At 33.0% G+C, this 9,604-nt stretch overlaps 1 pseudogene; it reads left to right on the top strand.

The window, feature by feature from the left end:
* The first annotated feature begins 8,069 nt into the window (after positions 1–8,069).
* Positions 8,070–8,533, top strand: LOC114089489 (ubiquitin-conjugating enzyme E2 L3 pseudogene; annotated as a pseudogene).
* The last annotated feature ends 1,071 nt before the right edge of the window (positions 8,534–9,604 follow it).

Here is a 9,604-nt window from a genome sequence, read left to right as displayed (position 1 = left end):
AAATAAAAATGAATTAGCATCTGCTATATTTAAGAGCATAGATGAAAGTCACAAAAATATATTTCAGCAAAAGAAACCAAACCATAACAAGTATATACACTATGATTGCATTTATATGAAGCTCATGAATAGGCAAAATGAACTTATGTTATTAGAAGTTAGGATAGCTTCTTCCTTGAAAAGGAAGAAGAATATGTAAATGGTACCAGGATTTCCTCCAGGTTTTCAAATATATTCCATTCTATGATTTTCATGATGTTTATTTTTGTGTGGTAGTTTTGAGATCATTCCATGAGTTGTACAATTATTATTTGTGCAGTATTCTATAGGGATCGTCATATTATCATTTAGAAATTTAGAAAAAAAATTAATTCAAATACAAAATTCCATGTATCACAACATCGCAAAATGTAAATAATTAGAATTATTAAAGGTAATTAGATAAAAATAGAAGACTTTTAAATAAAAACTGAGGAATCAGACATTTCACTTCTGTAATTTACATGTACAATAAAATATTAAATCATATGGCTTCTCAAAAAGAACTTACAGATATCTTTAGTTGTTTTGATCTCCAAATATAAAACAGTTGACAAAACTCGTATCTTAAAACTTTTTGTATGGATTAATTCTAGAAGCTTAATTCTATGATTTGTTTTCATCAGCCCAAGCTCTACTTATATACCAGTGAACACCTCCATACCCAGTAAAACAAAATTGAGTAAAGAAATGTATGTATGCTCCATAATATGGGTGGGCTCATCCAATCACTTTAAGACTTAGAAGAAAAGATTAAGGTCCCCAAAATAGAATTCTCTTTCCAGACACACACACACACACACACACACACACACACATCCTATTAGTTGAGTTTGTCTGGGGAACTCAGAGATTGTGATCATGATACTGATAGTAGGGTCCTGCACAAATTTCTCCTCAATAACTACATCTTTATCCCTGACTTCCACGGAGATAGTTATTTGTGTATATGAGTCATGCATGTAATTTCTTGAACAAATATTTATTCAGAAACTCTTGAAGTGTAATTCAGTAAAAGCTTCTTCACTTTTTTTCAGCATAGATTGGCTGAGAATTTTCCAAATATTGAATTTCTCATTTGTTTTTTCTTAAGTTCTTACTTCATCCTTTTCTTCTTTGCATTTTTTTATAAATGGCAAGGAGAAACCAAGTCATTTGTTTATGCTTTGCTTACAAATGTCTTCAAAAAATTGTGCATGTTCATCATTTAAAATTTATTTTCCATAAAATACTAGAAAACAATTTGGACAAATTCTTTGTCACTTTACAATAAGTAAAGCCTTTCATACTATTAGCAGTAACATTCTTAATTTCTGTTTGTAACCTTTCCAGAGTCACCTTTAACATCTATACATCTACTGATATTCTGTTTATGATAATATATTATTCTATCAGATAATAGAAACTTTCTTTGTAACTTTCTTCCCTTCTTTCTGAGCCCTCACAAGAATGATCTTTACCCTCTTTATTTCTACCAATAATACCTTCTAGTAACTTTCTACCCAATTCCAAAACCACTGCCATATTTGTATGTATTTATTACAGCAGCAACCCCTTCCTGGTACCAAAAATCTGTATTAGTTAGTGTACTCTAGAAACTACCCTGCTGTCTTGGTCTATATCATCTTGACTGATGCTTTGGTCCTCCATGAATAACATGGGTAGCCACAAAAATTTTTTCAGAATTTTATTTAGAGAAAATTCTGCTGTTTTAGAGTGAAGGGGGCAGAGATGGAACTAAATGAACTAAGATTGTCAGTAGATAAGATTTTACAGAAAAGGTAAGAGAGAACTATTCACATTCAATGATAAGTTATCACTTAGGAAAAAAGAAGAATGAACATGAAGGCAGTTCAAAGGTTAAGAGAGCTGGCACTTATACCATCATCCCAGTTGAAGTAGTCTTGGGGAATCTGGACTGTGTCCTCTTCAGTTGAGGAAGGTAGGACATGTCCTCAATTTTAGCAGGACCAGACGGACTCCTCAAAACACCAGGACCTAGGACTAATCCCTCATGGATTGTAGGATAGAGTTTGGAGACAAAAATGATCATTCCTAAGCTTTAAAAAATATTAATACATTATGCTTTTAACTATGAATATTATGCAGTATAATTTAAAATCGTACTAACAGGGTAAATCTGATGTTACATGCTTTTAACAGAATAAAAATAATGTGATTTTCCTGATAGGTTTTAGAGTTGTTAGGTTCCTCTTCCTCTATATTTTTCCCAATGTTTCCTTTTTATTTATTATTTTTTGGAATGGAAATGTCTATCTTATACCTAAATCCCTATAATTTTGATCCAAATAGTTTGTCTGATTACACAGTTTCCTAAGTGTTGAGAAATTTGCCTTAGTAAGAATAATACCTCCATTGTATGATTTTAATGATATTTATATGATAATTTGGTTGTAGAGCTGATGTTGTAAGGGACTGACTCTTTTGAGAATATTGGATTGGGATGAACATATTTTTGCCTGTAATGAGAATAAGAATTATATGGGGCAGGAATTTGAATGTTATAATCTGAATTGTGTCTCCCTCCCTCAAATACAGGTGTTGATATTGAAATCTTAACCCCCAAAGTCTCAGAATGTGATTTAGAGATAATGCCTCTGAAGATAGAATTAAATTGAAAGGAAGACATTAGGGCAGGCTCTATGTCAGTATTACTAGTGTCCTTATAAGAAGAAGAAATTTGAAAATGAATATGTAGTGAAAGAAGTTAATATGAAGAAATAACCATTTGTAAGTCAAGAAGAGAGCCTTGGAACATATTCTTGTCACAGGGCCCTCAGGAGGAACCATCTCTGTCCTTACTTTGAAATTAGGTTACTACTTTCCAAAATTGAAAGAAAATAAATGTCTGTTATTTAGCTACCCAGTTTGTAGTAATTTGTTATGGCAGCAGTAATAAACTAATACATCTGTTTTCACTAATACTTCTTTATTTCTAAAATAAATGAATTGCAGAAATATTCTCCTAAAAGCTATACATAACATCAAACTAAAATTGGTAATCTTATGCTTTTCTTCACCTTGGGATCTCTGTATGTTTTGTTTTCTTCTACCTGAAGTAGTTTCCTCCACATCTACCAAGCTCCTTGTATTATCTTCCTTCACAAATGAGCTCAGAATATTTGTGCATACTTTCTTAGTTACATCTTCTTTTTCGTCCATTGTAGTGGTTAACTCACTTACTGTTTCATTTAACTTACAGTTTTAGAATGATTTTTTTTTCATATACCTGTTTCCCCATATAAAACAATGAGTTGTCTCAGAGAGGAAGGAAAATGTCTCTTTTTTTCTGAGACACTTTGATGTTGTGCACATTACATGCACATAAGTGTACAATGTAAACTTTTGATATATGTATACGTTGTGAAATTATCACAAGCTAATTAAATTATTCATCATCTTATAAAATTACTTTTATGTGCGTGCATGCGTTAAGAACACTTGAAATCAACCCTCTTAGTATATTTCACGTATACAATCAGTGTTATCAGTCATAGTCATCATATATTCTCTTAGATCTCCAGAACTTAGTCATCAAACATGACTGTGTCTTTTTATCCTTTCACTGAAGACCACATTTTTCATTTTCATGTTTACAATAACCAGATATTTAATTAAAGAGGTTACATTGTGTTATTTATAGGTCATTCTGATATTTACCTAAATAGATTCATGTAGAACAGGACCAACAATGGCTGGACTTTTGCCAATCCATTCATTAAATCATAAGCTGTATTTTAAATGCCTGCTAAGAATCAAGAATTATATAATGTACCAGTGGTTCAAAGTGTGTCTAGAGATGGTCTCTGATATCAATAAGCCCACAGTCCCTTCAAAGAAATAAGTAAATCAGTTACTTAAATATTGATCAATAAAAATATGTACAAAATATTATGGATTTGACAGAGATCTCTCATTGGAATGGCTGGGGACAGGATTTATGTGTGATATTGCAGATATTATGTTTGGAGAACAAAAGAGGTTCCAGCATTTACCAATTCCCTCATCAAGAAATTTACCTGCATTAGTTCATTTTTGTCTCAGCAACAACCATATGAGATGGATAATTTTATAATCCTCATTTTATACATAAATGCAATGAAGCTTAGAGATGTTAAACAATTTGGTTAACATCATGTAACATATAAGGGACAAAACTGGGACACAAGCTATAGTTCTCTAAATTCAGTAGGCCATTCTAAATTCTCTATATATAGAGAGAATTTATATAGTTTATATAGTTCTCTAAATTCAGTAGGCCAATTCAGTTCTCTAAATTAGTCTAGGCCATTAATTTTTATGCTTCAGTTCTTCTCTAGAATGCTAAGAAATGATTTCTATACCAGTGCCATCTAATGTACTGAAAATCCAGTGATTTATAAAGACCTCAGCATTGTTTTTAAAAATCAGGGCTTCTGTTTGCAATCAAATGTCAAATTATATATTAAAGAAATTATTAATGTTTTATGTCTTAATGAATGTTATTGTGTCTGGAGAGACAATGAGGTTACTATTCACTGATTCTATCAATATTCTTTTTGACGGTACAGCTTCTATAGAACTCAAGATTAATGACTATGTTTTTGGATTTTTTTTAAAACCAGGGATTGAACTCCAGGGCACTTGAACGCTGAGCCACATCCCCAGTCCTATTTTGTATTTTATTTAGGAACAGAGTCTCACTGAATTGCTTAGCACCTCACTTTTGATGATGGTGGCTTTGAACCCATGATTCTCCAGTCTCAGTTTCTCAAGCTGCTGGGATTACAGGTGTGCGCCACCGTGCCTGTCTAACAATGCCTTCTTTTATTCCATACTATTGTTTCTTTTTATATGGGCTTGGGTTATTGATGATGAAAGCTTAGAACCAACAAAGGATTTGAAAATAATTCTCTGGGAAAAAACACTAACAATAACAACAATTCTGTGCATAGTTTAAGTGTCATCAAATCCAATAACAATATTGCTTTTTATTACTTATCAGGTAAAACCCTAATATAACACTGATTTTGATAAATTACACTCTTAACTATACCCATAGCAATACTTTTTTGGTGTTTTATCTAATGTTATAATCTGGATATTCAATTAAAAATGCCAAAATATGGATCAAAAAACTTAAGGTTACCACACAGAAAACACAATAAAACAAAGCAGTGTGATGATATAACACTGCCACATTTTAAATTTCCCAAAAGAAAAAAATAATACTTATATGGTATATGATAAAAAAGATGTTATTTAAGGCACTTAAATCTTTTATATTTTTTAAAAATATTTTTAGTTGTCAATGGAGCTTTATTTTATTTATTTATATGTAGTGCTGAGAATCAAACCCAGTGCCTCACACATGCTACGCAAGCACTCTACCACTGAGCCACAACCCCAGCCCTCTTTTAACTTTTAGTACTGTATCAATCAATACCATATGGACTATACATATCATGGGAGATCAAAATGTGTTTATTGATGGATTGGTTATAAACCAACAACAGGGAGAAGCAGTGGGTGCCTCTATAATCTACATGTTATAAAACAGGATTTGTCATCTTATATTTCTCATCTTAGTCAATAGGTGACTTATATATCTTGGAGTAACACAAAATTTAATTTTTGTTGGGGGGTAGGTACCAGAGATTGAACTCAGGTATACTCCACCACTAAGCCACATCCCCAGCCTTGTTTTGTATTTTATTTAGAGAGAGAGTTTCTTATTGAGTTGCTTAGTGACTCGCTTTTGTAAGGCTGACTTTGAACTCACAATCATCCTGCCTCAGCCTCTGAGCTGCTGGAATTACAGGTGTGTGCCACCACAATATATTTTGTTTTACTGATGTGTGTTTTCTGCTGTAAATTGGGTCCATCTTAAAAAGAATATAATTCTACATTTATTATATACAAAGTAATAATGTTTGCCTGAAAATAGTAAAAGGATTTTTAAAATTATTTTAGTGTTTTGTTTCATTTTGTGTTTGCTTTATTATTTGTTTATTTTGTTTTTGTAAGAACGATCAGAAAAGAAAATGATCTTACAGAACTATATATATATATATATATATATATATATATATATATATATATATATATATTCCTTATCCTCATTAAGGGCTTTGTCCTTCAAACACACATAAAATACTCTCTACATCCTAACAGCATATTCTTTGTCTTATGTAGGTTGCTTACTGTCTATAAATATGGTTTAATGATTCTGCCTACAGATGTATAAATGGTTCTATCAAATTAATTAGTGTCATTGGCAAAGTTCTCTAACTATTCAGGTCACCAATGGAAGAAAGCCAAAGGTTATTTCTGAAGCTAGAAAAGATATGGATACTTATTATATAACTTGCTATCCTTTTCAAATTTCCCATAAGTTAAAGCATATGGATACAGTCTGTTACTTGCATTATACTCTCAAAAACTCTGATCAAAAGAAATTGGAATTAGTTTCAAAGCTACTAAACCCAAATTTCTTGGGGAATAGCTTAGAAATATGTTAGTAGATTGATTCTTATGCACTGGCTAACATGGAAAGTAGTGGGATAGTTTGGAATGCTAATAATGTGAAATCATGCTACAGCTTACCTTTATATAATTATTTAAATGTATATGAAATCATCAAACAGCTTACCTTTTAATAATTATATAGTTTATCATCCCACAGATTCCTTTTTTATAAATGTGTAACCACAAACTTTACCACTAACACCAATCACTTGTGTCAGACTTGTGAAAGATTTTTCTTATGTACACACTCAAGAATAGAAACACCGTACAAAGTCTGGGAGAAATATTCTGTTTCTTGGATGTTACCATGTTACTAATATATCGACAATAAGACATGTAAAGATAACATACTCTTTGATTATCTTAACAGAGGTGATAAAATTTAGCAGATCTATTCACATTTCGTAGCAATTTATTACAGACATTTAAAAATATTTGAAACAGGCAGTTATTCAGTTAGCACTAGGGTAAGAATCTCAGAACCTTGCACACTTCACCCTCCCCCCCACACACACACTGAAACAGTGGACCATTGGTCATACTCAGAATTGTGAGAATTTGAGGATCATAGATTCAGAAACACTGTCATGTAAAATAAATACCATGCTTTATTCAAATTGCCACACACTGCCAAAAAAGTATTTATTCCACTTCTTCACATTTGCCTTCCAAAATATGAATAGATTAAATAATTCACTTAATCCAAGGAATTTTCACTTATTATTATGTTATGTATGCTTGTCAATTTGGTTCTCAATTTGCTTCAACAACATATAGGATGTACATAAGTCAAATATGTTGCACATATTGATAAATTATATATACTTATGCATTACTTATTTATCTTTTAATCATATGCTATAGAATATAAATTTGATTTATTTAGAAGAGTTTATATTAAAATTGGTAGCAGATGAATTTGAAACATAATAAGACTTTTGGATTTATACCTCTGTTTAAAAAAATGTCTTTTCTCAGCTTCCATCCACAAAAATATGTGTAATTAAATGATATGGGATTAAATCCTAATTATAGAACTTTAGTTAAAAGATATGTATACTCTGCTATTTTAAAACAGGAAGAAATTGATAAAGAATACTGGTAAAATATTTCCTTGTAAACAAATACAACTTTGGAAATAGAAGCTAGAATAAAATATTTCATCTTCAGATGGTCACTCTATATTTACTGTGAAATTGCACAACTTATTACTTTTCACCAGTTATAGTCTCCCTTGCTTCACCTCAGGAATCATACCTTCTACATATAGTTTTGGAGGGACATGAGAATTTTATGTTGCTGTTTGTTTAGTGATTGTTATTTGTTGCTTAATATATTTTGTCCTTTCTTCCTTAGAAAGTAAAACTTAATACTTTATAAAGGGACCATGTGTTCAAACAACGTATGACTGGTCTATTATACACTCAATATGCCCATATAATTCACTTTAGGTAACTTCTTGGCAGGCTATTCAAATTAAACTGACTCAGACCAGATCCAAGATGGCTGCCAGCAGGAGGCTGATAAAGGAGTTTGGAGAGATTCGCAAATATGGAATGAAAAACTTCCCTAACATTCAGGTTGATGAAACTAATTTTTTGACTTGGCAAGGGTTTATTGTTCCTGACAATCCTCCATATGATAAGAGGGACTTCAGAATTGAAATCAACTGTCCAGCCAAATACCCATTCAAACCACTGAAGATCACATTTAAAACAAAGATCTACCACTCAATCATCCATGAAAAAGGGAAGATCTGCCTGCCAGTGATTACTGCTGAGAACTAGAAGCCAGTAACCAAGATCACCAAGTAATCCAGTCCCTCATAGCTCTGGTGAATGACTCCCAGCCTGAGTACCCACTCACGGCTGACCTACCTGCAGAATACAGTTAAGACCATAAAACATTCTCTAAGAATGCTCAAGAGTTTATAAAGAAATATAGGAAAAAGAGACCTGTGAACTAAAATTCACTTCAAGTGATTCCAGCAAATGTGAGCAGAGTCCCTAAGCAGTGCATTCAGACACCACAAAAAGCAGGAATCTGCCAAATTGATTTGTGGCAATGCCTGTCATTTGCTTGTGGCAGTTACTAACTTTCTACAGTTTTCTTAATCAAGGGTGGTCTAGTTAACCTGTAAAGAAAGGATTAAAATTTTCAGATGTTCTAGTTCTGCTTTATTTGTTTTAAAAATCACTTCTTCAATCTACTTCAAAAGAATGTTGTTTCTTTTGTTCAAATTTACTCCAAATCTTGAAGTTATATTTAGCCCATGAGGTTAAAAAAAAATAAGGTGGTAGTACCCCTTTCTTCCTTGCCCTTGCAACTCCCACTTTCTCACATTCAGTTTATTTTTCAAGGATTTACTACTCCAGAACAAATTCCCCACTGCTCCGAAAAGAAGAAATGGCTCTGGTGGCTTTTCTTCTTCAGTGTCACACTGCTCCATGTGGGAATTAGTTCAAATTCCCCTGCTGCAAATTTATAATATTCATTTTAAAAATTACAAAACAAGCAACACCCACCCACCCACCCACACACACACACACAAAAAAAAAATTGTGTAAAGGGAGGCCCACTCCAATCTGTCTAATGTTTCCACAACAGTGTGGATTAAATCGGTTAACCCTAATGTCTGTGTAATGATTGAACTATGGCCTAGCTGACCTGTGCAGGGAAAACCTTTAATACCAGGTCTGTGGTGAGCCTGGATGGAGGGCCTTCCAGCCAAGGATGCTGTGCACTTGTACAATGAATTTCTCACCAGAAACACTCCTGATCAGGCTGAGTGCCAGCACCCCTTCCTGCAGCCATGTTAGAAGATCCACTGGTCATGGCAGGCAAAGTAAAAGCCAGAATATCCATTTGAAATTCGAAGGTCCATCTGAATGTGCCACAAAGGTCTTCAATGCCTCAGCACAGCAGCCACACCACAGTGCTTCCTTGGCACAGTTTGACTCTTTGAGGGATCAGAATTGGCAGGACTCATCTTTGTAGCTGACACCAATCTGGGGTAACTGGGGTCTCTGCTGCCCCA

Source organism: Marmota flaviventris, chromosome X (assembly GCF_047511675.1).
Source record: "Marmota flaviventris isolate mMarFla1 chromosome X, mMarFla1.hap1, whole genome shotgun sequence".
Classification (NCBI taxonomy): domain Eukaryota; kingdom Metazoa; phylum Chordata; class Mammalia; order Rodentia; family Sciuridae; genus Marmota; species Marmota flaviventris.
This window is presented reverse-complemented; position numbering and strand designations above follow the sequence as displayed.